Source organism: Palaemon carinicauda, chromosome 15 (genome assembly GCF_036898095.1).
Source record: "Palaemon carinicauda isolate YSFRI2023 chromosome 15, ASM3689809v2, whole genome shotgun sequence".
Lineage (NCBI taxonomy): Eukaryota > Metazoa > Arthropoda > Malacostraca > Decapoda > Palaemonidae > Palaemon > Palaemon carinicauda.
The window spans coordinates 8,477,680-8,501,597 of NC_090739.1; the positions used below are offsets into that span (position 1 = coordinate 8,477,680).

Below are 23,918 nucleotides of genomic sequence, written 5' to 3' on the forward strand. Positions count from 1 at the left end.
AATTAGAAATTAGCCTTCTCTAGGTATTCATAATCCCATGATATATTCAGTTTTAAAGTTATTTTAGGCAGTGGTTTTAAAATATTTTGCTATAATTTTTAAAGTCAAACATGTTGCATATACAGTACACTTTTATGACTATTGGTTTTCCCAAAATAAGATGCAAGAATGTCTGTTGCATAATTTTCTCCTGGTTTAATAGTGATATAAATAAAAGGAGTCAGGCTTGTATTGCTATAATGCTTTTTTCATGTGTACACTTGCTTTGATTTCATGCTAGCATTTGGCTGTTATTTATAAAATTTGTACTTCATGTGTTTTACATTTTATAAGGTAATTAAAAAACTAAATATTAGAAACATAAAATGGCATTGGATTATTATAAAATTGCAATGTATTTCCTCAGATTTTAAATGGACCAGAGATGGGAATGGCACGGTGTAGTTCATTAGATTCTCTCCGAGATGGTTCACAAGCACCACCTGATGATGGTAAGTATTTTAATTACAAAGGAATATGCTACACTTGACGTATCATCCAAATATACTGTAATACTATTTACTGGCATTGTGATCAAATATCGAGGAGGGTAATTTCCCTTAATTCAGTTGGTTAAGAAAAAATTATTTTGAACAATTTTGACTCCTTTTGTTTATTTATTTCTATTATATTTGACAAAGGATTGAATGGGACTGTTTAAGCATTTGTAGGCATATGCCCTTCTAGAATTTTTACAAATTTTCTTTATAGCCACATAAGAATACACGGAAGTGTTGTAAAAGCATCAGGATAAGGCAACTTATTTGTGTGTAATTAGAAAAAATTAATTTTCTGCTTACATCAAGAGGTTTAGGGTTTCTGTGGTGATTATTATGCATTTAATGTGAAATTATAATTTTCGAAGGCAATCCAGTAATGAATGTTACTGCAATTAGCTTAATTATTGCAATGAGCATGTTATAGTATGTAGAAACAATTCTTACCACATAGAAAGAGCAACTTGAAGCATGGGTTATTATGTTCAGTAGTAAGAACTTGAATTATTTATAGACAAAATGTTCATGGATTGAAATGTAAATGGATTTGGGTTTAGAAAGCAAGTATGTTTATTTTACTTTTTTAAAGGAACACAACAGCCAGGAAAAGAATCTCTGATCTGTAATCTCAATGAATAGGTAATCTACTAATGTAATAGTTTATTTTCTGAATAATTTCTTTAGTAAATGCTTGTTCCAGTATGTACTGTATATACATTTAAAAAAAATCATAATGTATGCTAACTTTTATATTAAATGCAAATTTGAATTCACTTTAATTTTACATGTCATAGTCCCATTCCCATTAGTAATTAATTTTCTTTTCTCTTTCCCATTTAATGCTGCCATCAGGTCTGCTTAACGTTCCTATCTTTCTTAAGTGCCTCCATCTTTCCGTTGAAACTTTGTTCAGAAATTAAAAAGTTGAAGTGCAAATCCCATTAGAATCAGAAAGGTTTGCAATCCTGAACATAGCTAAATTTTCTATCAGTATTGTACCATTTTTGTTTGCTCTATTGTTTCCTTAGTATTTCTGCTTAAAATACAAATGACTACAGTAGTTTCTTAGAATTATTAAAATAAATTCATGCTCTCCATAGTGAAGTACTATACTGTGAGGTAGAAAATTCAAGAATTACATGACTTGCTTATACAGTATAGTTGAATTAAAGCAACATTAATTGCTTTTGTATGGGTCTTCTGTCATTTTATACAAGTTATGAACTGTCCTGAATTTAAAGCAAGGGTTAATTACAGTTAGAAAATTCCCTTCCTTGGCCTTTAATGTAGACTGTATTCAGCTTAAAAACTTTTTTTTTTCCCTCCATCTAAGGTTATGTTTCAGTATCTGTTAGATAAGAAGATTACAAAAAAGGTTGTGTATGGATTCTTTAAAACTTTACAAAAAAAATAATTACCCTTTAACTGTGATAATGTGATTAATCTTCTGGAAAAATATGAATGGATCTTTTGGGGATCACTTAACCAAATTTAATATTTACGGTGTGACTGCAACAGGTGATTAAATTTAGGGTTATAGTAGCCTTTTGGAAACTACCCACCCTGGCGATCTGCTGGACTGGGGTTTGAGAACTGCTCAAACTCTAGCTTTTTGTAGTGTCAGCAACCTCACCATCCTAGTGAGCCAAGGTTGGTGTTTGGGGGAAGCCTATAGGTTTATCTGCGTAATCATCCAGCAGCCTTTGCCTGGTCCTAACTTGGGTGTTGATCATATGTACAGAGCATTGTCCTGCTAGGGTGTTATCACTATCACCTGTCTCTTCCATTCATGATTTCCTCTCCCCCCCCTTTTTTTTTTTTGAAGGAAGGAAACTTTCGCTCAGTTGATAGCTGAACTTTGGAGGTGGTAATTCAACTCGGGACACTTTTAAATTTAATTTTTATCAGGATTACATCTCTTTATTGGGTAACTGGACAGTATTTTATTATTTATTATTTCTCCGTATTTATTACATGTTACTTTGGTCAAGGCTTTTTTGACATCTGATTAGGCATTTCTTAGCTTATGGTGCTTTTTGTAATTCAGTATGCATTTTTGTTCTGTATATGTTTTTTTCTGTATTCTTTGGCACTATTAGTCGTGTGTGTATTACTATTATTATTACTAGCCAAGCTACAACCCTAGTTGGAAAAGCAAGATGCTATAAGCCCAAGAACTCCAACAGGAAAAAATAGCCCAGTGAGGAAAGGAAATAAATAAATGAGTACAAATTAACAATAAATCATTCTAAAAACAGTAACGTCAAAACAGATATGTCATATATAAACTATAAAAAGTCATGTCAGACTGTTAAACATAAAAACATTTGCTGCAACTTTGAACTTTTGAGTTTCTAATAATTCAACTACCCGATTAGGAAGATCATTCCACAACTTGGTAACAGCTGCAATAAACTTTTATTGAGCCTCATGATGGAGAAAGCCTGACTATTAGAAATAACTGCCAGCCTAGTATTACGAACAGGACGGAATTGTCCAGGAAGATCTGTATGTAAAGGATGGTCAGAATCATGAAAAATCTTATGCAACATGCATAATGAACTAATTAGGAGACAGTGCTAATGATTAATATCTAGATCAGGAATAAGAAATTTAATAGACCGTAAGTTTCTGTCCAACAAGTTAAGATGAGAATCAGCAGCTGAAAACCAGACAGAAGAACAATACTCAAAAGAAGGTAGAATGAAAGAATTAAAACACTTCAGAATAGGTTGATCACCGAAAATCTTGAAAGACTTTCTCAATAAGCCAATTTTTTGTGCAATTGAAGAAGACACAGACCTAATGTGTTTCTCAATAGTAAATTTGCTGCCGAGAATCACACCTAAAATTTTAAAGTGTCACACAAAGTTAAAGAAACATCATCAATACTGAGATGCGGATGTTGAGGAGCCCCTGTCCTTGACCTACTTACAATCATACTTTGAGTTTTGTTAGGGTTCAACTTCATACCCCGTAATTTGCACCATGCACTAATTTTAGCTAGATCTCTATTAAGGGATTCAGCTACCCCAGATCTACATTCAGGGAATGGAATTGATGCAAAGAGAGTAGCATCATCTGCATATGCAACAAGCTTGTTTTCTATGCCAAACCACATGTCATGTGTATATAGTATGGAAAGTAATGAGCCAAGAACACTACCCTATGAAACACCAGATATCACATTCCTATACTCACTGTGGTGCCCATCAACAACAACTCTTTGAGATCTATTACTTAAAAAATCAATAATAATGCTAAGCAAAGACCCACCCACTCCCAACTGTTTGAGTTTGAAAACAAGGGCCTCATGATTAACACGGGCAAAGGCAGCACTAAAATCAAGTGCGACATGTTCAATAAAGACTTGCCAGTCACTTTGATTAGGGTTCCGGTCAATATAAAAGCAATACGGATTTCTCATCTGCCTCCATAACCTTCATTTTCAGTCTTTTTCCCCTGACTTCTAAGTTCTTCCTTCACTCCTGGCCTTCAGGGTTTTCTTGTCCCACCACCTCATTGCAGTTTTAACTTTCAAGGTTACCTCTTGAATCTTATGTCAAAGATACCTTATTTTCCACCCCCATTTTCTTCTCTACTGCTGTTGCTGTTATCTCTGATTGCCTTCAGATAGGCATCATAAATTTTTTGTTTAGCATTTTGCTTTTTGGAGTTTGGCATAAAAGTATTATTTTATTTTTTTTTATTTGTGCCATTTTTACTAAAATTTATGTTGGAACTTTGTTTTCATCTATCTCCATTTTCCTTGGCCATCATACACATGTTCATCTTATAACTTCCATTTCTCTAGCTTCTCTTAATAATTGTTCCTCATCGCTTCTTATCTTAATTCCATATCAGCCATTTTCTCTTTTTGAGTCAATATGGCAGAATTTTTCCAAGATTAAAGCATATTCTATATTTTATTTTTCATTCTCCCCCTTTGAAAGGATATTTTAAAAGTCCAGTTAAGGTTCTTGAAAAAGATTTGAAGACTATTAGTTTTTAAGACCGATATCCGTTTTGACTGAATAGAAGGCAGTGGGATTTTACAATTCTTTTCTTGGTGATGATAATCAAATAGATATTCTCTTCAAGGAAAGTATCACTATGTCAGTCGGAAGTCTGAGCCCTGCTCTAGCCTGATAGTTTCTTTTAGTATCTATACTGTAATCTCACTGTTTGGGAACCCTATAGGTCAAGCTGTTTATTCACCATTGTCTGGTTCTGGTCATAGCTTGGGTGGAGAGGGAGCTCGGACCTTGATCATATGTATATAGGGTCATTTTCTTGAACATAGTCCTGTCCACTGAAGGGAGCTTTAAGTCTAAAACTGTCTTCCAGATTATAACCAGTTGTTTTTGGTATGTGCATTATTTTTATACTTGCCTTTTCACTATGGAGAGTGTGCTCCAATTACTCTACATATATTTAAAAATTTATATTTAGTACAGCAGTCATTTGCATTTATGTAATTCGCTTGATTTTTGTATCCAACGCTGTTCTGTAAATTTTAACTTCAGTTACTATATACTTTAGAGTATGCATTTATGTGATATTTTCTGGAATGAATGTCATTATTTGAAGAATTTTATGTTAAAAGATTATTAGGTGGATGTAAAATCATTTACTGTACATTTATATTACAAATGCATTTTACTATGTTGTTAAGGTGTGAAAAAGGGTCCTTTATGTTGGCATCCCCTTTACAGCCCCATGCAAACTTTCAACTGTAGTGGCAGAAAAGCCACCACATGTTGCCAAGTCCTCGATTATGGGGGCAGCCAAGGGCCTCTTCGCTAATATTCAGTATGCTAAAGTTTAGGCAAGGAAGGTGAGGGTAGGAATAGTGTTAAAAGCTTAACATTTCATAGCTGTGTGGTGGTGTGTTGTGGTAGCAATAATGTTTTAGCCTGTAGTCATATGTGTAGAATTTATGCTAGTTGATATTTTAAATAGTATTCAAAATATAATTTAATTATTTGTTGTCAGTTTGACTAAACATCATTAAACTCTCTATTAATGGCTTTTGTTAATATGGTTGGATGCTTCAATTTGAATGTCATACTAAATATATTGAAAAAAGCAACCGTGAAGCTGGCTGTTATATCACAGTAATGCTTATATAGTGTAATTTTGTCATGATAAAGTAAACAGATTTGACTAACAAGGATATATCTAATTCTTTATTATTTAATTGCAGGAAGTGACCTGCTGAGTGCCATCACCGCTACCTTTGAGGAGAAAATGCGTAGCTTACAAGAATCTCCTCTGGGGCTTACAACTACTGCTGCTGTGTTTGATGATAACATCAGTAGTCCCAACCATTCCCTCGAGGCAGATCAACCAAATGACCAGATTAATAGAGTGAAGACAGAATGCCGTCTTTACCGTGATCCTTCTCTACATCGTCGTCGCACAAATAGTCGCAATACATCTGCTACAACTTCTACTACCTCTACACCTGTTAACAATACTGTGACTACTACCAACTCAAAGGTAAATATCCTATAAAAACATAGATATGATTTATTTTGAAAATAAAAAGGCAATATTTTTTATTTTATTAGGAAAGCTTACATTTCATGTTCAGAAAAAGAAGCAAAGGCAAGAATATTTTTATTTCATGAAAAGTTCAGAAAAAGAAGCAAAGGCAAGAATATTTTTATTTCATGAAAAGTATGCATTTCTTAAGTTTTCATAAAATGGAAATTTTGTAATGGTTAATGTACCCCCTTAAACAATAGGTATTAATTCGTAACAGTAGAATACCTGGATTCCTAGGCTTTGATCAGTGCAAGATGTTTTTGAAAGTCCCCCAATAGGCTTTGCCAGTTTCCCCCCCCCCCTCCTTAAAATTACATGAATCAGTCTTTTTTAATTAACTTTCTAGATTTAAGATTGGGCCTCAGAAATATGTTGTAATACTGAATTATTAAAAGTAGTGTATGGGAAATAATCCGTTCTATAAAAATCAAGCTCTAGATTCTAATACCTGTACTACCATGAAATCACAAAATTAAAAGTAATTTGTGTTTTTACTAACTACATAACTTTAGTCATTTAATAGGGGTATGATTTCAGCTTAGCTGGAAATAGCTGATTAACTTTAATCAAGGTATTAATAATTACTGGTGAGTGGAAGGCAAGCCCCGTCCATTTGACAGCCTGTCTGCACTCACTTTTGTATAGCTGGGAGAAACGCATGTTACTTTAAAACTTGTGATTTATTCCTACACGAAGGAAATATCTATGAACCAAAGTGGCTGCTTTAGCTTTCCTAGGAAATGTCCGAGTACCTGGTTCTGTATAGGAAGGGAGGTAATGACTATCATCTTCCTAACAATCCGAGCATGAAGAAGTCACAGCTGTTAGGGTAGACCCTTTCCAGGTAACTGGTGGACGGTCATGGATAAACCTATATCCGTGAGATTGTCTGAATGTATGGTTATTATGAGGAATGAGTTACCCTACATTCTATCCATGCTTCCCCTTGTATAAGAGGATGGGGAAGATACTTTCTCACTAAACATGTCTGGACAGAAAAGTTGCTCAATAAAGGCTTACCTGCATCTTATGTCCACTCCAACATGTAATGATGCAATTACCCAAGGGAAGGGAAAAATCAGTCTTCCTATGTTTCAATGTAGGTTTGTCTCAATTACTATCTTGGATGGGGTTTGCTCCACTAGTTGCTGATAAGCAAGGACCTGTGGATATACTCCTGATGGTTGTGGGCAGTAAAGGTTGTTTGTCATTTCCAGACTCCTGCTGTCAAGACTTGCACCACTAACAGGTCCTTCCTGAACTCTAGGGTGAAGGCAATACCCCTGAATTTGTGAGTCTGTTTCTGGTATGGTTCTAACATCCCTTCGCTGGTTGCAGATTAGGTACATCTGAAGATCTCACGAAGCAGTGCTGTTGGGTATTTTTGTCACCTTCCTGATGCTAAAAAGGTCTCACTGGTACTATAGTAAGTTCGGATTTCTCATTGATAACGCTCTAGTGCCCTCACAGCACAGAAAAGCAAGACATCCTGGTCTCTGCTAGTTGCTTCTGGTAGTCAAGGGCTCAAATTTAGGGTTGTGGGGTAGCTGGGTTCTGGGTCTTACCCATGAACTCTGGAACAAAGGTGAAGGAGACTACCTTCCATCCTTTAGGATGAGTTGCCACATACAAAATGTTACAAAATTCATATACCGCTTCATTGAGGTAAAGGCTAGCAGGGGCCTGAGGTTCTGAGGAGGGCAAGATGGCTAGAAACAAGTAATTGCAGAGAGGCGCTAATTGGTGAAATACCCCTTCTGCATTACCAATACCCGAAGATGGTGCACTTCCACTGGTAAACAGCTGAAGAGGATCTTTGCAGGTATCCAGACCACTACTGTGCAGTTCCTCACAAAATTAATTTTGCTAGGAGCAGATGTTGGATAGTCACCAACTGGAAAGTACAAGGGATGCCACCAAGTTGTGTAACTCTGTAGGGGGACTACCCCAGACCAGTGTCAATCCATGAGTTCCCTTGGAGGCTGAACATGGAAGTGACTTCTCTGGCAGTAGACTGAAGTCCCGAGAAGATGATGCTATCATATTTTTCTCTTTACGGGGTCCATGCTGTCAGCACAGTCACAGTGGAATTGACAGGTAAAGGAGAATGGTTCGCAACATTTGGGACGTAATATTTTCATTGTTGAGAGAGTGCAGTTAGGCAGGATCTTGTTTGATAGGCCTCTCAATCAAGATTTTTTTTTTATAGTGTAAACACTAAACTTTAAATAAAGAAACAATATTTCCATCAGGGGAGGTTCATAGAAATATTAAGGAAAAATAGGACCAATTTATATACTACAGCATATTTTAATCAAATATATAATAGGGAAGAAGTTGAGACTGATACAGTTATACATTAAAAGTTAATTTTCAAGCCCAGGTATGAACTTTTCTATTTGGTGTTATATATAACTAGTTATACAGTATAAGGAAATATGGGAGCTTTTAAGTCTCATTTAGGCTGCAGCAATTATTCGCAATTTTTAGCATTCGCTCGTGTCTCCATTACCTAACTGATTTAGGGTTGAAAGGAACACCCACATGATCATCTTTACCCAATTTTGGCTCCAGCAGGGGTGGATTCCTGATTTGCAGGACCTATTGGTCATGGATTTCCCGAGATCACTAACCTACTGGAAGACCTAAAATTGTCCCACTTCCAGTTTTCACTTGATATTAATTTTGAATAAAACTAAGTTAATTTTGGTTCAAACTAGGTAAGCTAAAACAAATGTCCAGCATTCACTACATGCAGGGATTGGTTAATAAAGGTAATGCTCTTAATTCTTTTCATATTGACTACCATAACCTTCATCCTGTTGTAAATATTTAATTTATTTATTCATCAGCAATATATTCATGGCAGTGTTTTTATGTGATGCATCTTATTTTTATGATTCATCTTGTTATAAAAACTGTACCTTTTATGCATTTTCATTTCCTGTAATGATTACATGAACCGAGATTTAACTTAGCTCATCATTAATGCATTTGAGTACAGAGGTTAAAAAATCCATTTACATGGAAAGTTATGCAATTTAATCATTTTTATGCCACGCATCTTTTACCATCTTCATTCTTGTTCCATGTTTCATCTTAAGAAAAACTACGTCGTGCCAGGTTTTTTGAAAACTGAAATCAATCTGGGTTCTCACAGACTCTCCCGGTAACCTGTGAAACCCAACAGCTATTAGCCTTTCTGCATCACAAAAATTAAGATTTCCAGTGAGTTTGACATAGTATTTTTTAAATTTTTATCATTTTTGTTTAGCAGGTTCAAGTTATATATTCATAACTTCTTGTGAAATTTATAAGCTTAAATATACCCCTGTTCATGCATAAAAGAAAATGCATTTGTTATAACAATAATTATCTATATAAAGATCATCTCACAAATAAGATAGGTGTGACGAGATCAAAGTTATAAACTAAAATAAATCTATGCAACGATGAATAGTAGACAATTAGTTTAATAGATCTAGTACTGTATTAGCATATTTTAAGCTAAATGAGCTTAAAACAATCATAACATTATGATGTTAACACAAGAAGAAAAAATTAACTAATGTTAAAATGATAGCCAACACTCTAAGCTAAGAACATATGATAACAGTAAGCAGTAGAATATCCTTATTCTGTTAGATTCTTAAATTTAACCAATGGCAAGCTTTTGATCAAAATTCTTATTACCTTTACCTTAATTTGTTCTTAATATTTTAATTTTCCCAGCAAAAAGTTAATCTTATGAGCCAGCCCTGTTATAGCTGAGAATTTTGGCTTGGTTCTGTAGTTTGATTAGGTTAAAAATTACAATATCCCTTTAGAATTTAAAAGTATATTCTGAATTAACATTGCATACATAAGATTTATACATATGCATTTTGATATATTTTTTTTTTAGTGGGGTCAGGGATTGGGATATGAAGAGAATAAGAAGTAGTTTTGGAAAGAAGTGAAGAGAGTAAGGAAGGCTGGTTCAAGAATTGAAGAGAAAGTGAAAGATGGAAATGGAAGGTTGTTAAAAGGAGAGGAGGCAAGGAAAAGGTGGGCGGAGTATTTTGAAAGTTTACTGAATGTTGAGGATAATAGGGAGGCAGATATAATTGCTGTTGCAGGTTTTGAGGTGCCGGTGATGGGAGATGAGAATGAGAGAGAGATTACAAGAGAGGAAGTGAGGAGAGCACTAGATGAAACGAGAGTAGTAAAAGCATCTGGTATGGATGGTGTGAGAGCTGAGATGTTGAAGGAAGGGGGTGCGACTGTACTTGAATGGTTGGTGAGATTGTTTAATATGTGTTTTGTGTTGTCAATGGTACCAGTAGATTGCGTTTGTGCGTGTATTGTACCACTATATAAGGGTAAGGCAGATATGCAAGAAATATTTAGCAAAAAGTAAGGAAGTGTATGTTGCGTTTATGAATCTGAAGAAAGCGTATGATAGGAGTTAATAGGGAAGCAATGTGGAATGTGATGAGGTTATATGGAGTTGGTGGAAGGTTGTTGCAAGCAGTGAAAAGTTTCTACAAAGGTAGTAAAGCATGTGTTAGGATAGGAAATGAAGTGAGCGATTGGTTTCCGTTGAGAGTGTGGCTGAGACAGGGATGTGTGATGTCGCCGTGGTTGTTTAACTTGTATGTTGATGGAGTGGTGAGAGAGATGAATGCTCGAGTGTTTAGACAAGGATTGAAACTGGTAGACGAGAATGACCTTGAATGGGAGGTAAATCAGTTGTTGTTTGCTGATGATACTGTACTGGTTGCAGACGCGGATGAGAAGCTTGGCCAATTAGTGACAGAATTTGGAAGGGTGTGTGAGAGAAGGAAGTTGAGAGTTAATGTGGGTAAGAGTAAGGTTATGAGATGTACGAGAAGGAAAGGTGGTGTGAGGTTGAATGGAGAGTTACTTCAGGAGGTGGATCAGTTTAAGTACTTGGGGTCTGTTGTTGCAGTTGCAGCTAATGGTGGAGTGGAAGCAGATGTATGTCAGAGAGTTAATGAAGGATGCAAAGTGTTGGGGGCAGTTAAGGGAGTAGTAAAAAATAGAGGGTTGGGCATGAATGTAAAGAGAGTTCTGTATGAGAAAGTGATTGTACCAACTTTGATGTATGGATCGGAGTTGTGGGGAATGAAAGTGACGGAGAGATAGAAATTGAATGTGTCTGAGATGAAGTGTCTAAGGAGTATGGCTGGTGTATCTCGAGTAGATAGGTTTAGGAACGAAGTTGTGATGGTGAGAATGGGTGTAAGAAATGAGTTAGCAGCTAGAGTGGATATGAATGTGTTGAGGTGGTTTGGCCATGTTGAGAGAATGGAAAATGGATGTCTGCTAAAGAAAGTGATGATTGCAAGAGTTGATGGGAGAAGTACAAGAGGAAGGCCAAGGTTTGGGTGGATGGATGGAGTGAAGGAAGCTCTGGGTGATAGATGTGAGAGAGGCAAGAGAGCGTGTTAGAAATAGGAATGAATGGGGAGCGATTGTGACGCAGTTCCAGTAGGCCCTGCTGCTTCCTCTGGTGCCTTGGATGACTGCGGAGGTAGCAGTAGTAGGGAATTCAGCGTTATGAAGCTTCATCTGTGGTGGATAACGGGGCAGGGTGGGCTGTGGCACCCTAGCAGTACCAGCTGAACCTGGTTGAGTCCCTTGTCAGGCTGGGAGGAACATAGAGAGGAGAGGTCCCCTTTTTTGTTTCATTTGTTTGATGTCGGCTACTCCAAAAAATTGGGGGAAGTGCCTTGGTATATGTATGTACAATTAAAAATATAAGGACAGGTACTTTACATATGTTTGCTACAGGTACTGTTTTTCCTTCTGAGTACAAGACAAAGTTAGATGTAATTTGGTGCAGTGCATAATCATTGCTTCTTTTCTTTCCAGGTAGAAGATGCAAGCCTTTCCAACAAATATACAGAAGAAGAAAATAAACTGGCTTCTGAGGATTCAAAACGAGAAGTGAAAGTGAAAAGGTCAGATTCTCTTACCAAGTCTGAAAAAACTGAGAATAATATGAAAGAAAAGACCGAGAAAAGAGCACGGGAGCTTAAACGTACTGACACACAAGAAAGTCTCAATGAAAAAAGACCCAAAGAAATGAAAAGATCAGACATACAAGAAGCTAACGGAAGATCTAGGGATTTGCCTAGAAAGTCAGAAACCAAAGATAACTCAAGTGTGCCAGCAAAACGTAACTCAGAAGTTAGAAACAGAAAACATAATGTAAAGGAACTGAAGGAAAAATTTGAACAAAATACTGGTCCTCAGTCCAATGCAAGCCCAATGAAACCTTCAAATAATAATATGAACAATAATAAGGTAAATAAGTCAGGAATGCGACGAACAGGTTATAGAGGTCCAATTAAAAGAAGGCATACTGTTGGAGGAACTAAAGATCTTGCCAAATGGGCATGGTTGCAAAGTGGTGAAGGAGCACGAAACAACCCACGGTCTGCTCGTGTTTCGGCCTGGGAACGTTTACAACCACTAGTGGCCGATGAACGATTGAACACAGACAGGTCTTTGGAGGCTTGGCTAGCTCACGAACGTATAAGAACTTCTTCACCAGACCTCTCGAGGCCACAGCAACTAGTGCTTCCTTGTGATGTGGACGATAAAGAAAATTTACATAGACGCCTCAGTGTTCAGGAAGCAACGTTGAATCCTCTTTACCCAGTCTTAGAAAGCCATGTATAAAACTTATTACAAAGGAAGCAATCTATTCTTCCCGTGTTCCTTTCTACGAATCATCTTAGGTGTTAGCAGTTACTTTGATTTACAGGCTCAATTTAGAAAATGAACAGGAAACTTGGGTGTGACATATGTTTGGATAGACTGTACAATAAAGTGTTGGGAGTCTTAGGAAGGGTAATGAACAGTGCTGTGATTTTTATCTTTTTATAAGATTTAGTTGGTAGTCGTTTGTACATATGTAAATAAATTCATGGTTTTGACTTGCACAGGTTAAAAATCCTCATGTGTAAATAAAAATCCTAGATAACAATAACTCACTGCATTTCACCTGTATAATATTCAGATATGAATATAGGGGATAGCTATTAGCTTTGTAAATATCATGCTTCTTGCAAAGCAAGAAATACATGTTGCATGAATATAAAAGCTAAATTTTGAAATTCATTCATTGTATAATTATTCATTTGATAAACCATATATATATTATATATATAAATTGAAATTTATTGACAAAAGTGATATTTAATTTAGAAACTTTACTAAAAATAATAGTCTTGAATGTAACATCTCAACAAATAGTCATAGTAGATATATATTGTTATAAAGGATGAAATTTATATTGAAGTCAGATATATGTATACTAAGTGATATTGGTTCCCTGTTGAAGCCTTAATATCTTAAATTTTGCTAAATAAACATTGATCAATGGACGATTCTTTTTATAGCTTCAAGATATCCAACATTCAAACCATCCTAGATGCAGAGCCACATAATTACTAAATTAGTATTTATGATGAGGTATTGCCTCATCATTTGAATTAAAAAAAATTAGTGATCTTAAAACTATGTAGGCTTAGGTAAAATTTGCAGTCCTAAAACAAGAATGAGATATTCATACATATATTATCATGATGATGATGATTATCGTTATGATTATAATTACACTAGCCAAGCTGTAGTTCAAAGGTCCCAATAGGAAAGCAGACCAGTGTGGAAAATTATTGAATAAGTAAAGAACTATGAAAAAGAAAAAAAATAATGTATTTGAAATAAATACTTTAATGTTGAACTTGTAAACAAATACTCCAATGTTGAACTTGAAATTAACACAAACTATTTTCTGTTAAAAAGACATCTCAACTTGCTCAACAGAAAAGAATTTGGACTAGTTTGGAAGTTTTACCGATTTTATTTATGATTAAAAAAAAACCTAAAATGTTGGGCTACCCACAATAAATCAAAGAAAGAAAAATTTTGCTCTGGGAGTAGAATTAGAATATTACTGGTTTATACCAAGAACAGTATTGTACTGTTATCTACGATGAAGTAGTACTGTATACCAAAAGGAATTCTCACAATGGTGAGATAGCATTAAATACCATTTTTGTGTACTACTCATGGTTTGCTAAATAAATTAAAAAAAAAAAGCTTTGATTTATTCAAAGCAGAATAAATAAAGTTAAGAATTAGAATCTTATGAAATGAATACAAATTTTATATTTTTATTTTTCCTAGGTATACAAACCAAGTCTTTTATATGGGGTTACTACTAATCATGTTTTCTACAACCGGCCAATCAAAAATTTGGTTGATTGCGTCATGCTTCGTGCTGGGTAAATACAGCGTATGCGCAAGGAGCAAACGGAAGGTTGCTCACCACGTCTCCTCACAAGACTCACCTGGTCAAAGACTTGCTGGGCGGTTGAGACGGGACCTTGCTAAATGACTCTGGTTTCTGTTTTGTATAGCTAGGAAAAATACAAATTTTATAAAATTTGTAGTCTATTCCTACGCAGAAATGAAACTCAGAGTCATTTATATGGGGAGTCTCTGTGAAGTGAAGAGGTAAATCCTCCTTCTCTGCTAGGTTAAATTACTACAGTAAAATAGCAAGAGCTCAACATGAACCATAGAGGATAGTGTAGCCAGCTCGTAAAGAGCCAAGGCCATACTTCACTTTCTTGAGAGATAAAAAGACCCCTGATACAGTTACTAATAAAAATAGTAAGTGATCTATGAAAACCGCCAGGGAATATAGCAGCCGACACATAATGAGACAAGGCTGCTCGTTCAGTTCCCAAATGGTAGTACAGTATTCGCCACGGGTGAAGTGTATGAACATCAAGTGTTACATAAAAAACAGGAGGGGAAATTTCTAGTATGTCAATAATTAAATAAATTGAGGCATGCCATACTTGCATTGGGGTGAAAAACCTCAGGCCGGGCTTCAAGTCCAAAGAAGATTATTATCTGCCTCAGCAATCTTTCTAGCCAAGAATGTTTACAATGAGGCCTGGAGCTAGAACTGGCACATAGTCCTGTGAGAACTGTCAGTCAAGTCATATAATGCTGTCGCCACATTTCCCATTGAGGTAATGTCTACAGACTTGAATGTACCCTATAAAGGTAAATGTCCAACAGAGTGATCCTCTTTATTCGTAATAAGTTGAGATGTCCATCTAACTCCCTTGTATCTCCTTGTCTTATTTCTGGAAGTGAGGGAGGATAATGCCGGCCATTACCATAGTACTGGCTGAAAACAGTCATAACATGCAATCTGAAAAAGTTAAATGATTCATGGAAGGAAAAAGAATTAAAGCCAAGCTTCATTAAAAGGTATGAAGGGCAGACTCTCCTGGTCATATCTGTTTGGTACTCACAGGTAACCACGATTGCTTCTACTCGGTGATGTTTCGACTCCTTATGGGGAATAACTGGACTAGGCCTCTTAGTAAACCTCCTTGTCAGGCTCCCTGACAGGGGTAGAGGCAATTAACTGCTCTAAAGTTCTTGTCCTAAGTGATTCTTATCTTTTCTAGTAGCCTTTCTAGACTGGGAAGTACCAAAGTCCTGTTTAACTGATGGACGGGAGAAATCAGGAAGGAAACTTTCAACTTCCCTGTGGGTATATTCTCAGTTGGTACCTCATTGTGGGTAACCAACAATCTGACAAACCACAAATTAATATGCCAATTACAAACATTAAAAAAAGGGGGAAGATCCTATTATGAGTCTGGGTTAAATGGAGAACTTGCACCAGGTTCTTTCCCTACCCGCAGCTGGTATTAGAATACTCTTCAGGAAGAGAATATCTAATACCGGGGCTAAAAAGGTCATAGATGCCCACCTCGACATCTATATAGAGGAGGCATATCTAGACTAACCATGGTAGTGAAAGAGAAAAAAGTTCGGTGAGTGGACCTCGACTATCTTCCTTCCGGACTATAATGTCCATTCTCTACTTGTGGTAAGTCTAGTCATGCTCCTACTCTAGTAAGAGCTATTGAATCTTCAGTTGTTTGCCTTCAGAGGGTTAAGGAACTCAATCCCTTGTCTGAGAAGTTTGAACAACTGGGTGACTCTTTATCTTATACAAATCTCTGTAGAAGCTGACCGGCAGCCCTACCAACCGTCGTCCTTCTTCCTGAAGGATCTTGTTCCCGTCTAGCAATCTTACCTATCGCCAACTCTACTTCTGCCTGGAGAACTGAAAGGGGGAATTCAACCAATCCAAATTTCTCAGACTTGACGTCTCTCCTGGGCGGTAATTGTTCTAAGCATCAGGCCAAGATTGCGTCACATATTTTCAGGACAATTCTCCCAAAAAGGAATGGTCTGAAGTAAAAGGAATTCTAGGACTTTTGAACCTGCTCATGTCAAGTCTTCAAATAAGTCTGGGTAGGCAATTATCAATAGTAGGAGCTATTGACATTGAGACTTTTGTACTGTATTCCGAAAGTCTAACTTATCTCTAGTCTGGTTTGAAAGTGCCACATCAAACTTGTGTCTGGGGCTTTGAGACTGTGAGACAGAGTCAAAATCGTACCGTAAACTAGCAGTTTGCATATGAGGAGGCTCATTGAATCCATCCAAATAATGAATGAGGCTCATAATCTTAATAAAGTGCAAGGCTTCTGAGCCTGAAATCGGGACCTCAATTGGGGTTACATCAGTAATGAATTCTAGATGTTTTATTGCATGCACCAGATCAGTATCCTACGGAAGAAAATTGCTTGATCGAGGATGATCCCTTGAGTGTTGCAATTGTGAATGCTCTTGACATGCATGACAATGGTGTACTTCTGACATGATGATCATCATATGGTCCTAAGAGTATTGGCATATGCATTAGGCCAAAAGCTAGTTAGAACTCCGAGAGCTATCGAAAGAATAATAATGATATTAACACAAGCAAAAAAAAAAGCAACATGAATACGTGAGAAAACTGAAGTAGAATATAATGTAACAACATGTAAGGGAAAAGAAATAGACAGGGAGGTTCTCTGGAGAGTCATTAATTATGATAATGTCATTAGTTGGTTAATCTGTTTTAACGGTAACTGGGTTCTTAACTCTTCCTTAGACATCCTTCCTTTCCCTTACGTCATTTATATTGTGACAGGAAAATGAGGTGGAGAAAGAACGGGAGTCCAGCTCACTCTCGTTTAAGAATATTTGCCTCTAGCAACCGAGTGTGAGGTGGGAGAATTGAAGTCTCTCTCTCAGAGTTTGGTTTACGAGGTGTGAGTGTTAGCAAAACTCTGCCACACAGAATGCCCGTGGCATGGGCCACGTCTGCGTCGTCTAGCGAAGGATCAAATTCCTAATCCTTGTAGTTTGAGGCATCTCTGAATCCAGCACAAGGGGTTCTGAGAGGATTGACTTTTGTTGGGCGGTGTTAGCACTCACAGCAGTTCCCCGTTGGTTTAGCATTAATCCAGCTAATTCGTCTCAAACGTCCTTCTTTTTTCCAGCCGTAAGCACGCTAAGGCAAGATAATGAGGCGGAGGTAGGCCTGAGGAAACTTCTTTCCCATTCAACCTGTTCAGAAGAATGATGTACTTTTCCCAGGTTAGATACAATTCAAGCAAACTACTTGTCGACTGAAAAGCCTCTGCCTCGTCTTCACCGCGGGACTTATCTACGCCTCTTAGACTTGAATTCCATTGCAGGCGTAGGGAAAAAGTGTTCTTTCCTATCTTCACCTTTCAAGATATGTAAAAGGAAATCTCAAGCAGATCATTCTATACTCATCAATCCTTTCCATGGGGCCATAATTTAAGCCACCCCCGGACTTTTTACGGAAAATGTCACAGCATTGATGAGTTGGAGAAATGTTCCCTACACAGAGCTAGCGAATGATCTGTCCTTGCGGGGAATACCCTGGGATGAGTTGTAGCCTGTCCTGTGTATGAAGAATTTGAGGTCTAAACTTGTCTTACCCGTGAAGAAAAATTCTTCATTCGCACCAAGGTTGGTGCGCATGATGAGCGCGTGATGATGTCATCACACACGGAGATAAGGCAGCGTGCACAGTGACGTCATCCTGTTTAGATACAGTGGCGCATTTGGATATGTTAATCTGAACATTCAGCTTAACTGTATCCTTCGAATAAATTCTTGGTAGGGCAGGAATAGTTACACTCTACTTCACAATGCACTGTAATTAGGTTTGGAAAGAGAGGCCTGCTTAGAGCATGAAGGCATTGTTGACTCTTGTGGGGGGGCGCAGCCAAAGTGGTCCAACCACCCTTGTGGCAAAATGACAAATCTCTTCATTCATTCCAGGGGCTCTTTAGAGAAGTTTTTCCGCCGAGGACCCATAGGTGTACGAGGTAGGCCTTTCTCATTAATATGACCTGGAGATTGGTAATCAGGATTTTCCAATAAGGCTACCTCAGTACAGGGAGAAATTACAGGCTTAACTCGGATCCTCAGGGAACGAGGAAATGCTTTCATTGTTCTGAAAAATATGAAAAAGCAGAAGGGAGATTTTCCCCATACAAAATAAGATTTTTCTAACTCCCGTTGGGAGCAGACTCCGCAATGTAGAAATCTCGTTAAGGTTCCTACGACGAGAAAAAAAAATTTCTCCCGTTGAGAGGGAGTTCATTCCTTACAGAATTTTCATAATGATTCTCTTGTTTAGGCAAGAGGGACACAGAGGGTGGGTCTATAAAAGCTGGCTCAAAAGGACACCACAATAGTTGTTATCCCATCCTAGGCAAAAAATGTAAATACTGAGATTTACTGGACATAAGCATTGGCTCATAACTCACAAACAGTGAATAGTCACTCAAATGACCGTGAATTAAGAAAAAACAAAAGTCAAGAGCCCTAATTACTAAAAGGGTAAACGAGATGAATGCAAAACGCTCGATCGTAGAAAGGTAGTGAGAGAACAACTTTTTCACTTCCAGCTTGCTCCTTGCGCATCACGCAGCATGACGCAATCAACCAAAATTTTGACTGGCTGGTTGTAGAACACGTGATTAGTAGTAACTCAATATAAATGACTCGGAAGTTTGTATCTGTGTAGGAATAAAATCCTAACCCTACTGAAGGTATAACATATCTTAAGGGAATAAATTATCTTTGTACAATATAAAGAAACTCAAAATTCACAAAATATGATATTCTAATTATAAAATAAATTTTTGAATATACTTACCCGGTGAATATATAATAGCTGCTGCTCCAGCGGCTCGACAGAAAACACACTCAAAAACTCGCGAGCGATCGCTATGAAGGTTGCGGGTGTGCCCACCAGCGCCAACTATCGGCCAGATACCACTCCTGCATGTAAACAAACCCTTCAATTCTTCTCGTCCCGCTGCGTCTCTATTGGGGAGGAAGGGAGGGCCTTTAATTTATATATTCACCGGGTAAGTATATTCAAAAATTTATTTTATAATTAAAATATAATTTTTAAATATTTAACTTAGCCGGTGAATATATAATAGCTGATTCACACCCAAGGCGGTGGGTAGACCAGAGTTAATTAAGTTTACAGCGTATATGCTAAGAGTTTTTGACAGTTATCAATATAACAAAACCAAAATATATAGGTACCTGGTAAGGAAGTTGACTTAGACGATTACTCTGCCTTGTAAGTCTGTCTTCCTCACGAAGCCCAGCGATCCTCTTAGGATGCTGAAAGACTCCCAGGAGCTGAAGTATGAAGGGTTGCAACCCATACTAACAGGACCTCATCAAACCCCTAATCTGGGCGCTCTCAAGAAATGACTTTGACCACCCGCCAAATCAACCAGGATGCGAAAGGCTTCTTAGCCTTCCGTACAACCCATAAAAAACAATATTAAAAACATTTCAAGAGACAGATTAAAAAGGATATTGGAATTAGGGAAGTGTAGTGGTAGAACCCTCACCCACTACTGCACTCGCTGCTACGAATGGACCCAGTGTGTAGCAGTCCTCGTAAAGAGTCTGGACATCTTTCAAGTAAAATGACGCGAACACTGACTTGCTTCTCCAAAAAGTCGCGTCCATGATACTTCGCAGAGATCTATTTTGCTTGAAGGCCACGGAGGTTGCTATAGCTCTAATTTCGTGCGTCTTAACCTTAAGCAAAGATTGGTCTTCCTCACTCAAGTGGGAATGAGCTTCTCGTATTAAAAATCTGATAAAATATGACAAAGCATTCTTTGACATAGGTAAGGATGGTTTCTTAACCGAACACCATAACGCTTCAGATTTACCTCGTAATGGCTTAGTACGAGCTAAATAGAACTTAAGAGCTCTAACGGGACATAACACTCTTTCCAGTTCGTTGCCTACGATCTCTGATAAGCAAGGAATATCAAAAGATTTAGGCCAAGGACGAGAAGGCAGTTCATTTTTGGCCAGGAAACCAAGTTGAAGAGAACAAGTGGCTTTTTCTGTAGAAAAGCCGATGTTCTTACTGAAGGCATGAAGTTCACTGACTCTTTTAGCCGAGGCCAAGCACACCAGGAAAAGAGTCTTAAGAGTGAGATCCTTCAGGGAGGCTGAATGTAATGGCTCAAACCTGTCTGACATGAGGAACCTTAGGACCACGTCTAAGTTCCATCCAGGAGTAGCCAAACGACGTTCCTTAGAGGTTTCAAAAGACTTAAGGAGATCTTGTAGATCTTTATTGTTGGAAAGATCTAAGCCTCTATGCCGGAAGACCGAAGCCAACATGCTCCTGTAGCCCTTGATCGTGGTAGCTGAAAGGGAGCGAACTTTTCTCAGGTGTAAGAGAAAATCAGCGATTTGGGCTACAGAGGTACTGGACGAGGATACAGATGCTGACTTGCACCAGTCTCGGAAGACTTCCCACTTCGACTGGTATACTCTAATGGTAGAAGCTCTCCTCGCTCTTGCAATCGCACTGGCTGCCTCCTTCGAAAAGCCTCGAGCTCTAGAGAGTCTTTCGATAGTCTGAAGGCAGTCAGACGAAGAGCGGGGAGGCTTTGGTGTACATTCTTTACGTGGGGCTGACGTAACAGATCTACTCTTAGAGGAAGACTTCTTGGAAAGTCTACCAGCCATCGAAGTACCTCGGTGAACCATTCTCTCGCGGGCCAGAGGGGAGCAACTAACGTCAACCTTGTCCCTTCGTGAGAGGCGAACTTCTGCAGTACCTTGTTGACAATCTTGAATGGTGGGAATGCATATAGGTCCAGATGAGACCAATCTAGAAGAAATGCGTCTATGTGTATTGCTGCTGGGTCTGGGACTGGAGAGCAATAGATTGGAAGTCTCTTGGTCATCGAGGTTGCAAAGAGGTCTATGGTGGGTTGACCCCAAGTCGCCCAAAGACTCTTGCACACGTCCTTGTGGAGGGTCCATTCCGTAGGAATTACCTGACCCCTCCGACTGAGGCAGTCTGCTAAGACGTTCAAGTCGCCCTGGATAAACCTCGTTAACAGGGAGATGCCTCGATCTCTTGACCAAATGAGCAGGTCCCTTGCGATCTCGTACAGCGTCAGGGAGTGGGTGCCTCCTTGCTTGGAAATGTATGCCAAGGCTGTGGTATTGTCGGAGTTGATCTCTACCACCTTGTTTCGAAGGAGACTCTCGAAGTTCATCAAGGCCAGGTGGACTGCCAAAAGCTCCTTGCCGTTGATGTGCATGCTCCTCTGACTTGAGGTCCACAGACCTGAGCATTCCCGACCGTCCAGGGTCGCACCCCAACCCAAATCCGACGCGTTCGAGAATAGTACGTGGTTTGGGTTCTGAACTGCTAGGGAAAGTCCCTCTTTCAGACTGATATTGTCGTTCCACCAATTCAGGCATGCCTTTACTGTACTGGTTCGGAGATCGGGATTGAGACCGTCTCTAACGTCTTGTCCTTTTTCCAGTGAAAAGCTAGATGGAACTGGAGAGGTCGAAGGTGTAGCCTTCCTAGCGAGACAAACTGCTCCAGGGATGATAGAGTTCCTACTAGACTCATCCAATTCCTGACTGAGCATCGTTCTCTCTTCAACATCAGTTGGACTTTGAGCAGGGCTTGCTCTATTCGGGGGGCAGACGGAAAAGCCCGAAAAACTGGACTGCGAATCTCCATCCCTAAATACAGTATATTTTGGTTATGGAATCAGCTGGGACTTTTCCAGGTTGACCAAAAGTCCCAATTCCTTGGTCAGATCCAATGTCCAATGAAGATCCTGCAGACAGCGATGACTGGACGAGGCTCTGAGAAGCCAGTCGTCCAAGTATGGGGAGGCTCGGATTCCCGATAAATGGAGGAATTTTGCTACATTCCTCATAAGCCTCGTAAACACGAGAGGAGCAGGACTTAGGCCAAAGCACAGGGCCCGAAACTGGTATACCACATTGTTGAAAACAAACCTCAGAAAAGGTTGGGAATCTGGGTGTATGGGGATGTGGAAGTATGCGTCTCTTAGGTCGAGAGAGACCATCCAGTCTCCCTTTCTGACCGCTGCCAAGACTGATTTCGTGGTCTCCATGGTGAACTTTGTCTTCGTAACAAAGACGTTGAGTGCACTGACGTCTAGCACCGGTCTCCAACCTCCTGTCTTCTTCGGTACTAGGAAGAGACGGTTGTAAAACCCCGGTGATTGAAGGTCCGAGACTTTCACCACCGCTCCCTTCTCTAGCAAAAGAGACACTTCTAGTTTCAGGGCTTGTCTCTTTGACTCCTCTCGGTACCTGGGAGAGAGGTCGATGGGGAAGTCGCTAGAGGAGGTTTGCGTACAAATGGAATTTTGTACCCCTCTCTGAGCAACCTCACAGATTGTTGGTCTGCGCCCCTCTTCTCCCAGGCTTGCCAGAAGTTCTTGAGTCTGGCTCCTACTGCTGTCTGAGGCTGCGGGCAGTCAGACTCTGCCACGTGAGGACTTGGCTCCTCTCTTCTTTCCTCTCTTTCCCTCGGCACGAGTACTTCCCCTGCTGGGAGCTCTGCCACGAAAGGGCGGAATAAATCTGGACGCCGGAGTGTCTATCCTAGGTCTTGCAGAAAAGGATGTCGAAGGAGTCCCTTTGCGAGCAGAGGACGCAACCAAGTCATGGGTGTCCTTCTGCACGAGTGAAGAAGCTATGTCCTTAACCAATTGTTGCGGGAACAAAAACTTAGGTAAGGGAGCAAAGAGCAGTTCAGATCTCTGACAGGGAGTAACTCCAGCCGACAGAAAAGAGCAAAGGGACTCTCGCTTCTTTAGGACTCCCGACGTAAAAGAGGAGGAGAGCTCATTGGAACCATCGCGGATGGCTTTATCCATACAGGACATAATAAGTAAGGAGACATCTCTATCAGCCGATGAGATTTTCCTACTTAAGGCTCCCAAACACCAGTCAAGGAAGTTGAAAACTTCAAAGGCTCTATAAATGCCTTTCAGCAGATGGTCAAGGTCCGAGGAGGACCAACTAATCTTCGAGCGTCTCATGGCTAGGCGGCGGGGAGAGTCTACAAGGCTTGAGAAGTCGCCCTGGTCAGAGGCAGGGACTCCCAAGCCGAGAACTTCTCCCGTGGCATACCAGACGCTCGATCTAGACGAGAGTTTAGACGGAGGGAAGGCAAAGGCCGTCTTCCCCAAATTCCTCTTGGTTTCCAACCAGTCGCCTAAAAGCCGTAAAGCTCTCTTGGATGAGCGAGAGAGCACAAGTTTTGTAAAGGCTGGCATGTCAGCAGGTACGCCTAGAACAAACTCAGACGGTGGCGAACGAGGAGCAACAGCGACAAAGTGATCGGGAAACAACTCCTTAAAAATTAACATGACTTTCTTAAAGTCCATTGATGGAGGAACTGTTCTGGGTTCGTCTATATCTGAAGGATGATCCTCAGGCTGAGGGTCAGCAACGTCCTCATCTGAAGGATCCTCATCTGACAACTGCTGAGAAACAAGCAAAGGGGTTAGCAAT

The 23,918-nt window shown here is 39.1% G+C and overlaps 1 pseudogene; it reads left to right on the forward strand.

Annotated features, from left to right (window-relative positions):
* The window catches only part of LOC137654474 (uncharacterized), a 31,765-nt pseudogene extending 18,284 nt beyond the window's left edge, over positions 1 to 13,481 (forward strand).
* Positions 13,482 to 23,918: the final 10,437 nt, after the last annotated feature.